The 19,748-nt window shown below is 36.7% G+C and overlaps 1 protein-coding gene across 2 annotated transcripts in view; it reads right to left on the minus strand.

Moving 5' to 3' along the window:
* The window catches only part of KCNH7 (potassium channel, voltage gated eag related subfamily H, member 7), a 241,058-nt gene that overhangs the window by 204,989 nt on the left and 16,321 nt on the right, over nt 1-19,748 (minus strand). The window lies entirely within an intron of this gene.

A 19,748-nucleotide genomic window follows, 5' to 3' on the forward strand; every position in this document is an offset into this window, starting at 1 on the left:
TGCTCTTGGGGAGAGAAAAGGAGCGTCATCATGAGTAAGAATAGCAAAGGGATTCCCTACCCACACAGAGAGAGGACAGAAGGGAAAGGGAATTCCCTTTCTCCATTGGGAAAGAACAGAAGGGAAGGGAATTCCCTTTGTTGCATTTATACTTTGAGCTCTAATTAATCTTGAAGGTTTTGCACTTCTGTTAACATTAAAGCAATTCTGTACATCAGGCAAAACCTGCTTTCCTTGAGCTGTGGGAAGTCAGTCTTGAAATTCTGATGGAATTTAGGGATTTGTATCATTATTATTATGCGGCCAGATGCAGTCTATAACTTTTAAATGCAATCTACGAGGGGTCTTGGTTGCTTTGGCCTCAGGGTTGGAGAGATTTCTATTACAGCTTAAGATTTGTTTTTCTGTGATTTAATTGTCGCTTCAGTTAAAGGGCAAGCAGCAGAGGTGCCAGTAGAGCAGCAAAAAGCGCCAGGAGCAACATATGGGACTGAAATTCCTTATAAAGTAAGGATCACATGAACCCAGTTGCCTGCAGGGGGAAGGTTGCATAAACAAATATTTAACAAAGAAAAACAGTGAGGTCTTTGCAGTAATCATACAAAGATCCAAAAATAGATAACGAAGACATATAAAGCATACAATTTCCCTGGTGTGCTGCAGCCCATGCGCGCATGCTTGAAATAGCACGCTGGGTTATGCCTCTGTTGTGAAGATGTTTTGAGTTTTGCAGTTCTAGTGTAGGATGAAGAGGGGGCAGTGCTGTGTACTGTCACCTTCTAGAAATCCACTTGGCTTCTCCACTGCTAAATGAGGTTAGTTCTGAATTTTCTGAATGGTTTGATGACTGGAAAAAGTGGCAACGGATCAGATGCAGTTGTGATCCTGTCGCAAGGGGAAGGTTACAATGCTCAAAGACTGTTTTATACATATTTCATTGGTTAAAAGGTTGAATTTCTTATCCTGAAGGAACATCGGGACTCTGTTATTTCTCTTGCCTTTATCTCCTTACTTTATGTGATAAGGTAATGCTAATTAATGCTTGGATGGAAAAATCAGCTAGTGTATCACCATAGATAGCAAAGAAAACTTGCATTGGCAATTTCTCAGTTTACTGCCCAATTTTGACTCGAGTGTGTGGATGCCACAGTCACTAATTGATTTGGGACTTGATACAGTTAGCTGGGGACCCAACCAATTTCATGTGCACATAATTTGCTGTACAATTCCCAGAAGATACAGCTGTTACTTCTACCGGCGGGGAACGGTATCTTAAATAACACTTAGCATAGGCAGAACACAGTTTGTTTCACTCAGCTGGCTGTAACTAGGTTGTGGTCCTAGCAATCCTTAAAAAAAGCACAGTGGGGGATGGAGAGTAGATGCTTGCTTGAAAAAACAATCTTCTAGTGTACCTAGATGCGAGTAGTGTATGTATTTTGACCTATTTTAATTTGTACCGCCTGTGTTTGAAGCAGTGTGGGGAAACCACCTGCTCACGCTGCCTTTCCTCACAGTGCAGGCTTCAGATAAGAATGCCAAATATATCACCTTTTGATAATCTGTCAAAACACTTTTTTTTTTTTTCTGATTCTGCCTGCAGAGCAACCTCTGTCTGAAAAGCTGTTCCCAGGGTAAATAAGGAAATGCATGAAAAAAATCTGGGAGAGGTACCAAGATTGATCTTATCTTTTGTGTCACTATGTTTTAAGGCACTGAAGTTGCAGAGAAGAGAATACTTCAAAACAAAATTGTAGCATTCTTTCTCTCCCTCTGACATATCCCAGAAACAGAGGAATTTTTTTTAACCTGAAAATTTGCTGTGTTTTTATACCTGATCCTAATTCCAGAGTGTGACATATTTGAGAACAAACAAGATCACTAAAAGAACTCTCTTGTTTTGGTCTTTATCAAGCATAAACTGGAATACATATAAGAAGAAAGCTTTCTAGAGTTTCATTAAACATTTATAAGTGTTGCAGTAATTCTCTGAATTAAATTTATTTTTATGCATGGAAGTATACTTCACCGCAGCAGTTGTAAAAGAAACTAGTGCCTCATTGAAGAGATCATGTCTTACATATTTTAAATAAAACTCCTCCTACTCTCTCTATTTTCTGCTTGGCTCAAAAATCTAATGTACTGAAAATTGAGCTAAAACGGGGAAACTGCTGACACTGTTATTGCATGTTCAGGGAAGAATACATGGGAGAGAGAAAGAGAAAACAAATAACCTCTGTGACCAAAAATAACATCCACTAATGCTGAACTTGGGGATAAGCATTCAAAACATTTCTAAATGTCTCCCAAATGACGCTTGTTAGGTAGTTTGACTGTAAATATGATTGGTCAAGTATTTAAGTATATCACTTTAGGGCAGATAATATTGAGACCACGGGAGGAATACCTTTGATCCTGCTAAGGGAAAATGGGTGATACACAAAAAGGAACAGCAATGGGGGAGCAGCAGATGTATAGAAGTTGTAGGAAGAGCAACACAGTTTCAAAGTTCAATGTATGCATCATAGACAGGAAAGCAATGACAAGCAGTGAACCATAGGAATAGCTCTTCTACCACTTCATTTATGAAAAGTCACTTGCTGTGAAGCCGTTGGGATCTGAAAGGTGAAGTTTGCTACACATAGATACTGAAAAGCTGTTTGCAAGGAAACAGTATGGCACGACAGCCTGGAACCAATCTTCTCACGCCCACCCTAAAGTGCTATTTACAAGCAATTCACCCACTGCAATATGGTTATTTGAATGTAAGAGAGGACATGGGAAATGTGTATTTTGCTAGAGAAAAGTGACATTGCCAGGTTGCATTAAAAATCTGTTAGCAGTACATCTAAATAGAGATAAAAGGTCAGCTCCTCAGCTTGGGTAGGTCAGAATGGCCGTCTGAATTGAATGAAGATAGCCTAGTTAAACTCTATGAAGGATCCAGCCTGCTGGCCCTATGTTGATCTAATAAGTCAGTAGCAACCATCAATGCTGGCAGAGCTCAAATATTTCATTAACACTGTGATGGCACAGTTCACTATATTGTACGTCAAGTTTTTGGAAAGTTGGACTATGATGCAAGAGTGCTATTGCTCAGGATGTAAAAGGTACACAGGCTGAGTTCACCAGGATTAAGCTATATATTATGGCAAAGGTAAACTATCTCAGCTAACAATACATGGAAGGGAAGGAAAGGACTGCAGATACAGTATGTGATTAACAAAATTCATCAGCTGTTACTGAGCAAATGCATTTGGTTAACCTGCTGTCCACTAAATAAAAGCTTTTGGAAATAAAGTTAGGTTTTGCATTTCTGAGTTTCCTTGTGCCACAAATTTGTGGCTTACTTCCCAAGGTCTCTGTCTTTGGCTTATTATCATTGAGAGTGGTGTCGAAAGAGAAAATTGTCGTGCCTGTTTATTGCAAAGACCACAGGCTTCTATGCCAGTTGTTTAATGTCAAACTCCTTACCCATTTTTAATCATTTACTAAAGGTCTGTAACCAAAAGAAGAGAGAGAGAGGAAAAAAGAGAATCAATCAATGAAAGCACACACATTTAAGAAAAGATCTTGACTTCACACCTGCTAGAAAGACAAAGTTTTATATGTATGCAAAGCTACTGCTGGATAACCAGGGAATACTATTAATGCTTGGGCACGGGAGAAGACTGTGGGACAGTAAGAATACTTCTGCCATTTTTTTCCAGCTGGTTAAGAGGAATCAGATAAGCTAGGGTAATATACAAGAATTAGCAGAGATTCTATCAAGCAAAGTTTAGTAGACGGTGTGCTACAGTTACTCCTCTTCATGCTTCTGGATGCTTTTACAGAGTTTGTCCTGAGGCCCTTTCCACATGAGTTCAACTGTGCTGAAAGCTGTCAGGTTTCTCCCTTCGATTTTGCACATGTAGCCTCACCATAGCATAGAGGGCTGATGAGCCAAATAATGTACAAGTGTACCATTGTCCTACAATTCTTTCTTCATTCTTTGATTTTGTGAGCAAACCTCCCAAAATATCAGGAAAATACAAAGGTGCTTTATTTCTAATTTTTTTCATCTGCTCCTTGTGCTTGGCTGTGCCGAAGCACACACAGAAGCAAAAGATTAGAAAAACTTTCCTGTAGTATGGATGTGTTCCTTGACATAAATGTATAAATTATTTGCTTGTAAGAATCATTCAGATGTCTCTTAAATATCCAGGCACAAAAATTCTGGCAACATTGCCATATTATGAAACATTCAATTAAGTAGTAATCAGCTTGCTTTTTATATAATTTTTATGTGACACGGAAACAGTAATCCTCTGGCTGTCATAGAATATTTTTTGTCTGTTGTGCTTGATGTTGCATAATATGAAAGGGAAAATATAAAAGATCAGAGATAGAGCCACGATTAAGATATATGGGAATAACATTTCATTGTCTAGACCTCAAAAAGAGAATGAAATTGAGCTGGTGTATCTAAGTTGGCAAATGAGGAAAAAAAGTTAAAGCAAGGTCTCGGATATAAAGTGGCTAAATAAGTACATTGTCTGGTTTAATTCAGGAAATACTGCTTGAGAGTTAGAGGCATACAATTTTTCCCTTTTAAAGACTTATATTTTAACAATATTTTCTTTATTCCTCAATTCAGATCTTTTCAGTCCCTTCCAAATGGATTAGTAAAGACTACCAGGGAGAAAAATAAGTTGCTATTAACATCTAACACGAAAGGTTCACCCTCTTTATTCAGTTTACTTTGAGTGGGTTTATGTAAATACATAAAAAAATAGTAATTAAAAAAATCCTAGAGGGACAGGTTTTGATGGAATGTTTGATACCACAGTGCATGACAAGTTTTTAGCCATTTCACAGTTACAGAAATGTCTTTCAAATGTACATGAGAAAGCTGTTAAAAAATTAGGAGCAGTGAATCTAAATGAAAATGTATCCAACAGCAAATGATAGTTTAGAAAGTATAGATGTCCTGTATCATGTCAAGAGGAAAAATCCGTAGATTAACAGGGTTTTTAGCCAAAGACTTAAGAAAAAGCTTTCGTTACATTCCCTTATTAATGCTGTTGCTAATGATGGTGGCACAGATGAGAAACTGCGTGGCAGATGAGAGGCAAAGCTATGACAGGGAATCCTCCAAACATAACTGTCACGATAAATCACTCATTCGGTATCACCAAATTTCTAACTTGCCACTTTTCCAGGCATCATGTTTTATTTCATATTAGTCTGCTTGTGGGCTTGGTTTTTTTTCTTTTCCAGATATCTGACATTTTGATTAAGATCTAGAAAAAATCTGAATGTCATAAGGAACATCTGGATGGGGACAATCTCACACTCCAGTCAATAATGAGAAGCAAGAAGTGACTAAGCAAATAGCTGCTCTTTTTATCTTGTGTTCGCCCTGCTGTTCATGCATGAGTGCCTCCACCCCATTCCACCACGTCATTACAGTTCACTATCAGTAGTCTTTAACTTATCCTATCCCATGCGTCACTAACGGCAACTGATATCGGGTCTGTTGGGGGCTTCAGTTGTTTTCAATTGCTTTGCTATATTTTCTTTACTAATGGATTTCTTTCCTGATAAATTAGTGGCTCTGAATGTGAAGGATTCACAGATATTGTGTATCCAAAAGGCTTCTATTGTGATTTGTGTGTGCTAGCCAATAATCCATGCATTCCCTCTAACGGACCCTCACTGGTGCCTTCCTGTCTGTTTGGATTTTTTTCAGATAGACTGTTTCATAGCTGAGCTTCCTCATTCTGTTTATGTTAGTTTTGGTACTTAAAATGGTGTAAAGTTGAACAGAACAAAAAATTAAGAAAAAAAAATCCAATCTCAAGTCAAAACATAGCAGAAAACTCTGCTCTGTACTGCATGCACAATCCCACTAAAGTCAAGGAGACTGCACAAGCAGAAGACAGTTCAGAACAGGCTTTGACCCATAACTACTGCTATTGTGCAAGTGAATTTACAACTCTTTTAGCCGCTTGGTGTAAGGGCACATGACACTTGCTTCAGTGGGAGATATCTGGTTCATTAAACTGAACAATTAGCCTCAAGAAAATCTATACATTGGATTAGTTAAATCATCTTTTGTAGATACAGAAGTGCTCAGTAATTAGTAGCAGGAATAATTTCTGCTTTACTGCAATATCAATCAGGATTAAATGTGTTATATAATTTATTCATTAGGCAATACAATTATCCTGCAGTTTAAAAAAAAAAGTAATTTTTCTGTAACCGGGCAACATCAATAAAGGAAAACATACAGCTATGCTTATTATAACAGCACAAGAAACTATTACAGATGATACTAGGAACCTATACCATTAAAAGAGAAGGTGTGAGATGACTTTCTTGCCATAGTTTCCTTGAATTGAAGCTGTGTAGAATATTTGAATATCTCCATCAACGTGTTTCTTTTCTTTCAGATTTTTAGATGCTTAAAGATTACTATAGCAAATTTTTTTCATTCCCTCACGAATCCTTCACTGGAAAGCTAACCAGAATTCTTTTAAAAATCAGAATACAGGGAAAGTATTTCACCAGTTTATTACAGCAGAGACTTAGACAAAGATACATGTAATAACTAATCTAGTTTAAAATTAACTGGCAACATCCGTAAAGGAAAGCAGGTTAGATATTGTAAGAGTTCAGTTCCATTTTGATAAGTGATGCTTCACCTCACTAAGAAGCACAAGCAATTATGTCCATTCCAACGCATCTCCTTCATTTTTTCTAACTCCAAAGTTAAAAGCAATGAAGAAGTGTGTCAGTCTCAGCTGTAGCAAGCCCTCTCCCGACCCATCTTTCTGACTTTTAAATACCAATCCAGGTTTACTTAAAGTGTACTTGTACACAGGTTTTCAGTCCCAAGTTTTAATTCCAATTAAACTGATGCACACATCTGGAACAATTTTAGTGAAGCGGAGTTACTGCAGAGGTATATTCAAATCAGAAATGCTGACTGAAATAGGCCGACACTTGGATATGTTTAAGTTTGGGGTTGGATCGCAGAATACTATTTTAAAATACGTTCTATCGTTTGCAGTGGAATAATTGGAACTTTGCAGGATTTGATTGGAACTGATGGAAAGTGCTTTTGAGCTGTTGCTTAAAAGCTTATAAGGCATTAAAAGTTTTATTCTGAGTTTATCCTGTCATAGTGAAAGGCCTCTTAGGCATTGAATATGTTTTGGATGAGACTAATCCTTTCATAAGCCTAGCAATTAGACTCCAGTTGTGTGAGTTTCTTCACCTAACGAAGTCTGTTATGAAACAGTTTTTCCAGGAAATTGGAAAGAATAAATGTATAGAGATTTATTCAAGAGAAGAACTGAAAAAGTATTTTCTATTACTTGAGGATTCTAAGTATTTCCAATCACAGCTATAGTTAATGAGTAAGGAACCAAACATCTACATGGAAGTATTTTTGCTGTTATTCCTCTGATCTCCCTGACTGCCTGCTGGCATAGCGTTCCTAACACTTTGCATTTACAATCCTCATATCAGAAGACCTAGTTAAAAAGTATTGGTCAGGATTAGCAAGAAAACAAAGACAGTTAAGTCAGTTTAATTCTGTGAATTTGTGCACATGTACAAATGTGTTATCCCTACAGATTTCTACAGTGCTCCTTTAATCTTGTATCAGGGTTATATCAGGGACTGCTCTGACTCTCAGAGATGCCAGAAACCTGTATCCAGCTGTACAAATTCTTTCCACCTCCCCTTTTTGGCCAGCACTTTCTACATTCGTAATACAAGATGCTTATATAGAATCTGGCAAACTGTCCACTCCTAAGGGTTCCTGATAATTATAACAACATTACAAAGGGCTTTGTAACTTCAATTTTTGCCAAATACATTGACGGAAAGGGCTACTGCATTCATTTTTGTTGCACCTAGACTTTCAAAAGCAAAAAGACTATCAAGCTGTTTGTTTTGGTATAATAAAATACATATATAAATATATATAGAATTACAGACAGTGATTATATCAATCACCTAAGCCAAAGAGATTTCTAAGGATCAATGTAAGAAGCTTCTAAATTAAATTTGGGAAATTTATTATTTTCAAAAAAATAGTCGATTTGTAGTAAAAAGAAAATCAAACCGGAAACTATTTGTGACTGGATTGATTTGGGGAAATTTTCAGTCAAAGAGAGTGAATGTGTATTTTTAAAGGTTAGTACATTTTCATTAGACAGCTTCATTGTGTGCAGTTGTGAGCTGCACCACTGATGAATTATTTTGTGGCTGAACAGATTTCTTTCTACACTTTCAAAAAAACAAATACCCAGTTTGTTCGCAACTTTCCCACCTTGGAGCAGTAGTTTGGGATTTTTTTGTCTCATTCACTGTATTGAACTTCTCTCCATCCCAGCCCAACACTCCTGTTTAGATTTGACTTGGAGCAGCTCTTTTTTTCTCCAGTTTTCAGCCCACCAAATAGAAGAACCACCAAATAGTGGTTCACACCATTCTTCACACTCATTCATAATAAAAGCCAAGAGCAAAGCAAGGACTTGACTCCCCAGAGTGCTCCCCAAATGCTTTCCATTCTTGTATGCATAAGTCTGAAAAGCAGGCAGGAATGCAAATGAAAGCAAGCTACACCATCTCCTTCTACCAGATAAAGCTTAGGAAGAGCAGAGATGGTTTCAAGATAGAAGCTCCCCAAACTCTCTTTTTACCTGTTTAGCAATTGATTATCAGCCTATTTCTTCTGCTGCCACAATGCCTTTGTAGCTTGTGACCTTTACTCTATTCCTTTTGAGTGATTAGCACCTAACTGGGATCCAGTAGAAGCAAGGTGTTCCTCTGATGTTTCCATAGCATACTAATCACTTACTAATGCTGTGTGTATTAAGGAGCTTTTGGTTGCTGCTTCCACATCTGGGGCAGCCTTCAAAAAGGAGTGATGATGAGAGTTGCCAACGCTAGCTGTGGTGAGAACCGGCACACTAAGCTGGAATTAGTTTGTCCTGCTTCATCAGCTGTTCTGGGCCCTGTATGTTCTGAGACCATCGTCAAAAAAGCCACTATGATATCTGTAGCCTTTGTAAAAATCGCATTCCTCAGATTTATCTCTTATTTCCATTTGGATGCGGATGCAGAGCCAAATTGCACCTCTCGATTTAAGTAGCTGTTAGCAGTCATAACAGCATCTGTACAATTCAAAACAGTCACCTTTACTACAAATAGAGCATTATTAGCCACACGCTACAATTGAAGTCCTAGGGTAACACGTTAGTTATGTCAACCACATGAATATTTAGCTCTTGAAGGAAGGCTGCTGCATTTTAAAAGAAGCATTAAATTAAATATTAGTAATACAATTTCAACAACATGATTAGCAACTCTTAAGCTTAATGGGTCTAGTCCTATTTCTGCAATAGGTTGGAAGAAATTGCCTAACTGCTATATTGATGTTAAAACAGGAGAAATGGGAATCTAGTCCACTGTAATTCTGTAATTTGTATCTATTTATTTTGTTGCAGAAATACCACAGATATTTTTAAAAGAAATACAAATACTTGATGCAGTATATCTTAGTGTTCAGATTAGCTTTCTTTACTATTTAGACCCTTGATTATTTGTATTTGATTCCTATTATTTGTGCTATAACAGTATGTATTTTGCTGCATAATTCAAAGCACAGTGAAAGCCTTTATGGTTGAGTTCATAGTAAATTTTTAAGCTGGCCAGGAAGCCACAAGTTCAAGTCCCACACCAAGACTTGGACAGAAACCCAGAAGTGATACCGCAATGCAGTATTAGAGATAATACTGCATTTGATGTTCATTCTTTAGGATAAAATGTTAAGCTTCTGTTTGCTTCATTAACCTTGAGTAGTGGTTTTGTGGAAGTGGTTCAAAATGATGCTTTTTAAAAAGAACGTATAATAACCCTATTGCCTGGTCAGCTGTCATTTCTCCTCCTACTCAATATTTAAAAATTCTCTTACAAGCTGTTAGTAAGCACACAGTAGTTGTTCTTTTACGCATCTGATAGGTATGTCACTATTTTGGGAAGTACTTAGAGATGAGCATGAATGTATCAGGTCACATTCTAGTTTTGCACTTCTAACACTCTCTTTGGGCTGTACAGTTTTTAAGAAAAAATGTGCACTGAAGCGACTGTTAAAAGCACTCTGGTGATCTGGGGCACTGCAGTAAAAGCCCTGTCATCTCTTAAATAGGTACAACATGTAACACTGTGCCGATAAATAGGTAAGGTTGTATTACCATCCACCAACTCTTTGCATAAAGCTACAACGGATAAAGATTCTTGAATTTTCCATCTACTCGTTTTACACCAGTGGAAGACTGGAAAAGCAATTAACATGTATATAGGTGCCTAGTTAGATTTCGCCCTGATCCCCTAAGTATCTGAATGCTTCATACATACCTTGTCTCTTAATCTGCTGTCTGCTCAACATCCACCACCTGCATGTTTGCCTAAATATGACATGAAATATTTTTATTCTCTGAAATAATTTAGGGCATAATGGGTAACTTAGTTTCTAAGCAAATTTATGTTTGGGACTACAATTTACCTCTTTTTAGTTGTTATTGAAAAACTGTGGCTGAAATTTTGTAATACAAAGCATATGTGCAAACATTGGTTGTTTTTTTTTTCCCCAAATTACTGTCCTTTTAAGTTCTGATGAAAAGCTTCTCCACTGAATCTGTGCCCAGTCTCTGGTTTCTGTATATAACCTTGAAACAAGTACATTTCTGATCATGACTTAACTGTTGGTCTTTGCATACTTGGTTTTCTCAGCTCATAGGTAAAAGTTGTGCAAGGACCAGTCGATGTCTTCAGTGACAATGGAAAAGACAGAAACTTGTCCTGAGCTTTGGCTTACCTGATAGACTAATTTAATTATACTATGTCTGGGATCATACAGTTAGGGGGCAGTGGCAGAAATAGTGCTTTAAGCAGTAAAAAAATACTTTTACAATGGGAATTGTAATCCAGTTTTCCACAAAGCTGTCAAATGTCTGACATTTGCCCTGTATTAGCCTGTACAGTTAGGAAAATCCTAGTGTTTCTGGCTGGGATTAAAACGAAACACACGTAAACAAATGATAAAAATAAAAGACAGACTAGAGGGGAGAACATTAAACAGAGCCGAGGGAACTAGAAAAAGTAGTTGGAAATCAGTCTCCTCTTTGCAGCACTAATAGTGCCTTTAGAAACAGTACCTTCACTTCGATAAATAAAAATATACAGCCTAGACATTGAGGAATTATAAAAACACAGTGGTGTCTCTGGGGAAGCAAGGCAGACATTTAAGTTTTCTATATTTTTATAAAAGTAATTACAACTATTTTAGAATTAAACCATAAAATAATGATGGGTAAATCTTAAATTTTTATTTGGCTGTCCACTTTTATATATGTGTATTAAATGAAAACATCATAGATTTTTTTTTCTTGATGTTATGTGATACAAAAAATACTACAGGATCCTACAGCAAGTACATCATAGATAATTTTTAAAATTATTTTTAATATTCCATATAATAGATACTAAAAATCACATGAAGATACTATATTATACATAATAAAATACAGGCCAAAAAAGCAAATTTTTTCTCTCCTTTAATTCTCTATCAGCTATTATGATACTGGATTTCAGAGAATCTTCAGAGGTTAAACATATTAGAAGGTCAAAAGCTTTTCCTGCCTGTTTTCTTTGTCACTCACAAAAATGCTCCGATTGGTTCAAAGTGAATTTTGTAAGAATATAATGCAGACCTAATGGTGAATTCAATTTTAACAAAATTTCAGTATTCAAAACTAGTATGTTTGAAACTTGAGAATTTTTAAGAAGGTTTTGTTCAAGAAACTATGCCCATATTTTTCTTGATTATGGGTATTTGGGATCGATATTCGAGTTCAGATATTGTTTATTCTCTTCTTTGCACATTTTATAAAGCCTTATTAATTATTGATATTAATTAAAATTATACAATGCAACCAATCACATTTTTTCTTTGGGAATTAATGAAATTAAAGTATTAATCAGTCACATATTTTTTTGGGGGAATTAATGAAATTAAAGTAATATTTTAATCATATATATGTCTGTCTTTCTCCATTGTTTGTTTGATTAGTTTTTGCCCCAGAAGATCAAACATTTTAAAGTAAAAATTGATCTTAGGTCACTTTCACCCTAAGTTTCTAAGAATTTAGTTATATTCAATTCTTGTTTTGGCATTTTGAAGGCAAACATTTTGGCTTGGTAAATACAGCAGCCTTCTCTGTGTGCTGAATTAATGCTTGCTTTTTTCTAAGATTGCATGTTGGCTCTTGTGGTCTCCACTGGCCTTTTTGCTACCTTCAGACATAGTTTGCTTTCAGTGCCTTTGTAGCAGCTCAGTGGGAAGGGTTCTCTTCGCTTTATATCCAGGCAGTTGAACTCCTGTTGATTTTATTGCATTTCCATTGCAGGGCATTTGTCTCCTTATAGCTCTTTTTGCAGAACCTGCCTTAGGTGACCTATGGAACTATGTACCTCAGTTAGGTAATACCTGCATTTGAAGGAAATTTGTAAATAATGTATGGTCAACGAAGCTGTATCATTAACAAACGGGCAGAGATGAGTCCTCTATAAATAGCAGTAGTCAAAACTTTATTTTAACAAGTATATGGAAATAATTTGTTTATGTTGCTGGTTTTAAGAATAGCTATTTTGCATTTGGGAGCAATCCAAAGGAAGAGATGCTCTTCAATTTAAATCAAATGGACATCTTTATTACCTTGAAGCATCAGAGGGTTGAAAGAAAAATATAGTTCATTTTTAATATGAAGAAATAAAATGGTCTTTCAGTGAAAGACCTTTCCCAACAAAATACCCCTGAGATGGGTACGGTGAGAAGGGTTACAAGGTCTTTTGAAGTTTTTCTGCAGACTATTTCTCAGGTTGTGCTGACATGAATAGTGAAGTAAGACTGCTTCTGCTCTTAGGAATAGTGTGAGGCTCTGATCATCTTCTAGTTTCACAGCACCTTAGGCTTAACACTGGGTTTTAGACTGAGTTTTCTTGGGCCCAGGCTGTTGTGAGTTTCTCTTTGCATTGCCACACACCGGAACTCTCATTTTCTAAATAGTGAGGCGAGTCCTTAGGAGTTAAGTGTACGGCCAGCTGCGGTAACTCAGATACAGTCATTCACATTCACATCTACATGTATGAATCTGTGCTGGGGATCTGGGTCATACGAGCACCTGTGTGCTGTGGATACAGCTGCATAGCCAGGGGCACCACTCAAAGTAGTTCAGGCTGGTTCACAAACACCAGCTGTGAAATTTACTCCTGATTCCCAAACCAGCGGTTAGCATGCTCTCCAGCACACCTTGCTTTAGCTTCTCCTGGAATTCCCTGTCCTGCACCAAAAATGTAGAATGGTGTTCTGCTCGAGATGAAGAAGAAGAGAGAAGATCAAGAACTGTTCTCTGAACTGAAATGAATTTTCAGGCTTTACTCACTACCCTGCCTTTCATTCTTGTCCATAGAATTCCTTGGACCTTGTTTGGTGATTGCTTCTTATGACTGGGAGAGGATGCTTGTCCACAGACCACTTCTGCACAGCTCCCTGGCTTCCTGCAGAAGTGTTTGTTACTGTTATGTGATCTTTTCATGCAGAAAGACATGCCTGAGCATTCAACAAAAGCTACAGACCTGGCGATCTAGTGCAGGGTAGTTAACAGAGTAAATAAGAGCCCTGGCCCAAATTACAGTGTATCTGCAGTGTATGTGTCATAAACCAGGCCTTCAGAAATACCTAATTAGGTAGCATCAAAAAGTCCTAGGTAATTTCTCTCCAGTTTTTTAATCACTTTTTTTTTTCTAATTGATTATTTTAGAAAATTGATTAAATATAGTAAAGCAGAAGCACATTAAGAAAACCTAGGACTCAAATAAACTACATACAGCATCTTCTCACTAGGCTGCTTTACATCTTATATCTTTACTCTGCTACCGAAAAAATCATTAATATGACATTTTGCTATCCTATAAATAGCCATGCTTTTATCAAGGTTTAAGAGAAAGAAAATCAGTTTAAAACACTTCCAAGGGGGTGTCTTGACTTTCAGCCTCTCCTCTGCCTACTGTGCGCTCGTTTCAGTTAAGGTACATGAGGGAAAAAGGTGTTAGTTCACCTTCCTACTCTCCTTGCAAACCTAGATAAAAGACAAAAACAGCTCCAACCTGAATTATGGCATTTGCAACAATTCCCGTGGAATCAACGTGTTAATTTTGCTGTAAACTCTGTGTTCCCTGTTCACGCTTTCTTCCCTCCTGGTGGATACGTGCCATCCCAGATGTACTTGTGTGGCCCTCTTGCGTGCTTTCTGCCTGTTTTAGGCTATTTTCTAAGTAGGTTATAAGCCCTGTATGTTTGGAAAAACCATTGTAATGAAGATGCTGTTTACTGGCACAAGCCCAAACCAACCCTGAAAGTTTAATTTTGAAGATGTTAGGTATTTAAATTTCCAACAGACCTCAGATCTAAATTTCTCATGGTTGAGTAAAACTGACCAAGCCAGTCATCCTGCCTTTGAATTCAGCTATTTTGAATCTGGGTATAGAGAAATTCAGCATTTGCAGAAATGACTACGTTGAAATATGACATGAAAAGTTAGTAGGGTGGAGTCTGAAAGGAAGTATTTATCTTGTTCTATCCCACAGTTCTGCCAAGGACTAAAATATTTCATGCAGTTTCATACAGTCATTTATGCATGGGCTTTCTTATTGTGCTTATATATTTCTCACAGTACTTATATTTGCTTTCTTTCCTTTTGGAATTGTCTGTAATACACAGCTTCTCCAGAGGATCCTCAGTCTTTAAGTCTGAACAGGGCTCCAATTCAAGTGCTCCATCAAGCTTTCTGTTAGACTTTTCCACTTTAATTTAATACAGAGCCAAGCCAATTTCATATGGTAATATTGACTATATTCTTGTTCGATAAATAGTGTTAGGCATCCAATTTAATTATAATTATATAATTATGGGTAATTACAACCACCACAGTAAATATATCTGATGCTATTTACTGTATTTTCCATAAACTGTATTAAAGCTAAAAATCAACATTGTTACCAAAACTGCTGGATATTACCAGTTGCTCTGAAGAAATTATTTGTAAAATAGTAGTGAATTTGTCATTTGTCCCTTCTGTGTTTTACTGTACCTATGATATTTATTTTAGAGATAACATGAAAAAGATGTGCAAATAAGTGTAAGTAGCAGCAATGAAAAAGACAATAGTAATACTGCATTTCTTTGTATATTATCATTTGCAGATATTACTGGATGCAGTATATTACTACTGAGTTTTAAAATTGCAGAAGATAAATACTTTATGATATAATAAAGAGAAAACCAACAGTGAACTATGCAGCAAATTAGATTTATCACTTCCCTAAATTTGCAGCTTAGGCTAGATTTTCAGAAAAGATCATCTCTCATTTAGGCACAGAATGCAGGCCATTATTTTCATATCCCATAACCAACCAAAATCAAAACCCTCACAGAAGAAAGAGCTGAGTTTTCTAATTCAGTACACTCTTCTTGAAAATCTGAACATGCATTGTAATGCCTGGCCTGAAGGAAAGGTGAACATATCTCCTGATTTGAAAAAGCATTACAGGATTAAAATTGTAGGCACCTTTGTAAAGAAAGACAGTATGATCCCTGCTAACCAGCAAACTACAGAATTGAGTAACCAGCTACTTGTCAGGTGGGCTCAGCTGATTCATGTTCAGCATATGACCACACCAGCTGCTTTGCTTCTGTTGAGTTGGAAGAGAATTTCAGCAGAAGAAAAAAAAGTAAATGTCCGGATGCTTGAGAAACCTTCCCCTCCCCACTGAAAGCTGTAGTAATATTAAAGGTGAAATGAGCTTTATGCATGGACCTAACTAGGAACTTCTTTGGCAGGTTTTTCATGCTTTTCTTCCACTTGCATAAATACACAAATTTGTCAATGACTCTAAGACTGTAGCCCTGAGATCCTAAATTTGTTTGACCATCACTGATTGAAGTCTGATACACTTTGCACAACTGAAACAGATTTCCACTTGATTCAGTCCTATTACATTTTTCCTTTGCACACTGCTATTGCATAAGAACGCTGTCAGTTTGCTCAAAGCATTGATAGCACAGCAGAAGATGACAGCCCTTTTTTTGCTGTTTATTTTTCTCTAGTGATATTTTTCTTCTACAGTATATAGATGATACGTGCATGGCAGATAATAACAAAATTTCTTTATAATTCTTTAATCCCTTTTGGAAAGTCTCCTTTGCAGATATATTAAGAGATATCATTTTAACTTTGATCCCTAATCCGGTTCAGCATCACAGCTCTGGTATTTTATTCCTATAAAATGTAAGACACTATCAACCTCCAACACAGGTATGCATGAAGGCCTCTATACTGCCTAAAATATTGAAAGGAAAGTTGAATTTACCATTGCAGGCTTTGGAAAAAGCAATTTAGGGTGACGCACAGTAGCCTTTAGCTAGACATTTTGTTTACCCTTTTTGCTGCACTTCAGAAAGGCCGATTAGGTTGGCTTAATGGAATTGTCAATCCTGTACTCAAAAAAGGCCTATATTTCACATTGCCCCTTTAAAATAATACACTTCTTTTTCCCAGCCAATAGACCTGGGCAGTTCCATGGTTGAACTTACTAACCCGATCTCTAAAATTTCCTATTATATTCCATTTGATTATCTTGGGTTCCAGGGAGAAAATGGTAATTTCAAAGAATAATAAAAATGCCATAACCCTACAGATTAGAGCTGTAGTTAGTATGAAATTGCTTTTAAATTTTAAAATATCTCTAAGTTATTTTGCTCTCGTTATTGCTTGTAAAGTGTACATTATAATACATTGTGTGTCTAAAAAAGAATGACTCACTGGTCATTAGAAGGGCAATCTAATCAACAAGGTCTCAAAAAAAGCATATACTTGTAAAACCTTTATCAAATACCAAGTATGTAACTATCAAATATTTTCAAGAATTTCAAACCAAAATAAAAACACACAAGCTTTCAGTTATTCAAACACCTTCTTAGAAATGAAACTTATTTGGTTTGGGATTTTTGGGAAGGTTTGGTTTACATTTCTTTTGTTTTAGATAAAGACCATAAATAGCTGGGAAGTAAACATCATTTCTGAAGTTATGTTAGTCATAAGGGTAAGTTGTTTATAATACCTGTTTGTAAAGTTAACTGTATTCCTCTGCAAAGCACAGTATCAGAAACAAAGCTTAAAAAAGCCATCCTTTTGGCTCTCGGTCACATTCTGACTTTACACGAGCCTTGTAGGGCCAAGTATCTTTAGCTGTTCGCCTTGACAAAAACAAGTCAGCATTTGTAATCAGGTATTAATGGGCAATCTGACAATGACAATTTGGTGCAATCCGAGAGTGAGAAATGACTTGTATAGTCTCGTTATTTTAAATTAAAAATAAGACATACGTCATAGTGCTATGCACACTAAATTAACCCTATGCAGAAATGAAGCACATACAAGTTGCTACCCTGGAGACGAGACTATCTCTGTTACATGCAGAAATGATTGCATTTATGTGTGAATCTCTCATTGACTACTGTAGAAGTATGAATGGCTTTGCACCTGAGTTGAAATTAGGAAAACACTTAAATAAAAAAAATTACCAAATCAGAAATCCTTGCATAATACTATATTGTAGTGCATATGCTAGATATGTTCTCTTCTGCATCATCAAATTAATTGATTGTAGAGGCAACCAGCATTGGTAATGTAATGCCAGGAACTGCTGTTGTACACCCCCAAGATACTTTTAACTGTCACATGGGAAGAGAGTAAAAGACAGTTTCTTTTAGACAGTGAGTAAAGCATGTTTTATCAATGAACTTTTAAACATCACATTAGAATGATTAAAATAAAACCCAGCATGAAACACATAGATTAGTAAGTGTCAAATATGCAAGCAGTAGGGAGAAAAAATAATTTTATAATAAAACTAAAAGTATTGTCAGTGCCATTTTAGTGAGAGGAAGTATATTTAACGAAGCTTATCAACACCTTCAAACAGCAGTGGAACTCATCATTAATAATATTAATTAAGCATGCTTTATTTGTCACATTGTGTTTGTTTAACTAGTACTTGTCTATATATAAAGAACTGAAAGAAAATGTGGAACGGGTTACAGATTTGAACAGGCTGTCAGGCCACCCAGCTGGTGAGATAACCTCTTGGTTATCTTTGCTAATATCTTCAGATGGAATCACATGCCTTAATGATGGGTATTTGAAGGAGCACTGCTTAAAACCATGGATCTGCCATCACTGCAGTGCCACGAAAGCTGCAGGATTCCCAATGCTCTGCTGCTGACATATTATGCTCCAGGTGTTAGGGGAGGGTGCTGAGGGCAGATGTGCTGAGCTCCTGTCAGGAGGCAGTTAGCACACTTCCATACTGATTGTCTGACAGGGCAGGGGATGGGTGGTTGGCATTGGCCAACCAAAAGGAAAAGGATAGTATTAACCCTTGAAGGAAACAGCAGATTTCTATCTCCCCTAGTCACTAACCTGGAAGAAAGAGCATAGGAAAAATCCCTGTATCTATCATTTCTTGAAGAAAATATGAAATAAAAAGTGGCTGAAGAGAAATGGAGAAGAAACTGCTGTCTTTTGCCATGACCTATATAAGGAAAAGTTAGCAACAAACTTTTTCTTCTGAGATGAGATGGTGTTTCAATGAGGTCATCTCACTACTGAAAGTCACTGCAAGAATTCCACACGATGTGAAAAATCTCTCTCTCTTAGAAGATCTGTTTTCTGCACATCTTTAATGATGGGAATGAAGTGCTGAATAATGTGTGCCAAGGATGCCTTAGTTGTTCGCCAGTGGCGGCTGCATTTATTTGCCAATTGCAGTTGCATTTATCTCCCAGTGTAAGAGACTTGATTAGCTGCTCCTAAAACTTACAAGAACTCCATTACAATTATCTTTAGCATTAAGCTGTTTGGATGACTGCAATCCATGGCAAAATAAGCATCAGAATTCTATTTTCTTCTTAACTCAAACACATTTGTATAAAAATTCTCCCAAAGAAATCCAAGCAGATGCCTATCACGCCAGGCAGACTGGCCTCCAATACAGGAAAACACTGAGCATATAGTTCCTTATAATAAAATGGGTAGCAACATGGAATTTATACTATGTAGCACATCAGTAATGACATTTGGAAAAGATCTTCTGGCAAACAATATCTAGGTTGCGATTTCAACCGTCTTTCATGTACAATGTAAACAGGATTTCCTAATACATATGTAAGTATACCTTTGTTACATAAAATTTCATGTATAAAACTGGACATAATACTGTACATTCAAGTAAGAGAAATCTATACAATGCCAATTAGTATAATAAAAAATATGTAAGATACCTACATATAGGCTACTGAATTAAGAAAAAAAGTAAGAAAAAAATATTGTAACTAACTCATTGGTTCTTTAAACTTTCCAGAGGGTATAGCTCAGACACCCTCCTACAAGCACAATAGCAGTCCATCCAAAACACTCAGAAAAATGAGTAGATGTATCAGAATATCAGGTGGCACAGAGGGGAACTCATGACTGAGATCCAGTGCAAAAAAAAAAACAAAACAAAAAACCCAGAAAAAACCCAGGACGTATAAAGGGGGTGGGAGCAAGCACAGGCTACGAAGGAGTAATGCA

This window comes from Calidris pugnax, unplaced genomic scaffold (assembly GCF_001431845.1).
Source record: "Calidris pugnax isolate Ruff unplaced genomic scaffold, ASM143184v1 scaffold103, whole genome shotgun sequence".
In the NCBI taxonomy this organism is placed as follows: Eukaryota; Metazoa; Chordata; class Aves; order Charadriiformes; family Scolopacidae; genus Calidris; species Calidris pugnax.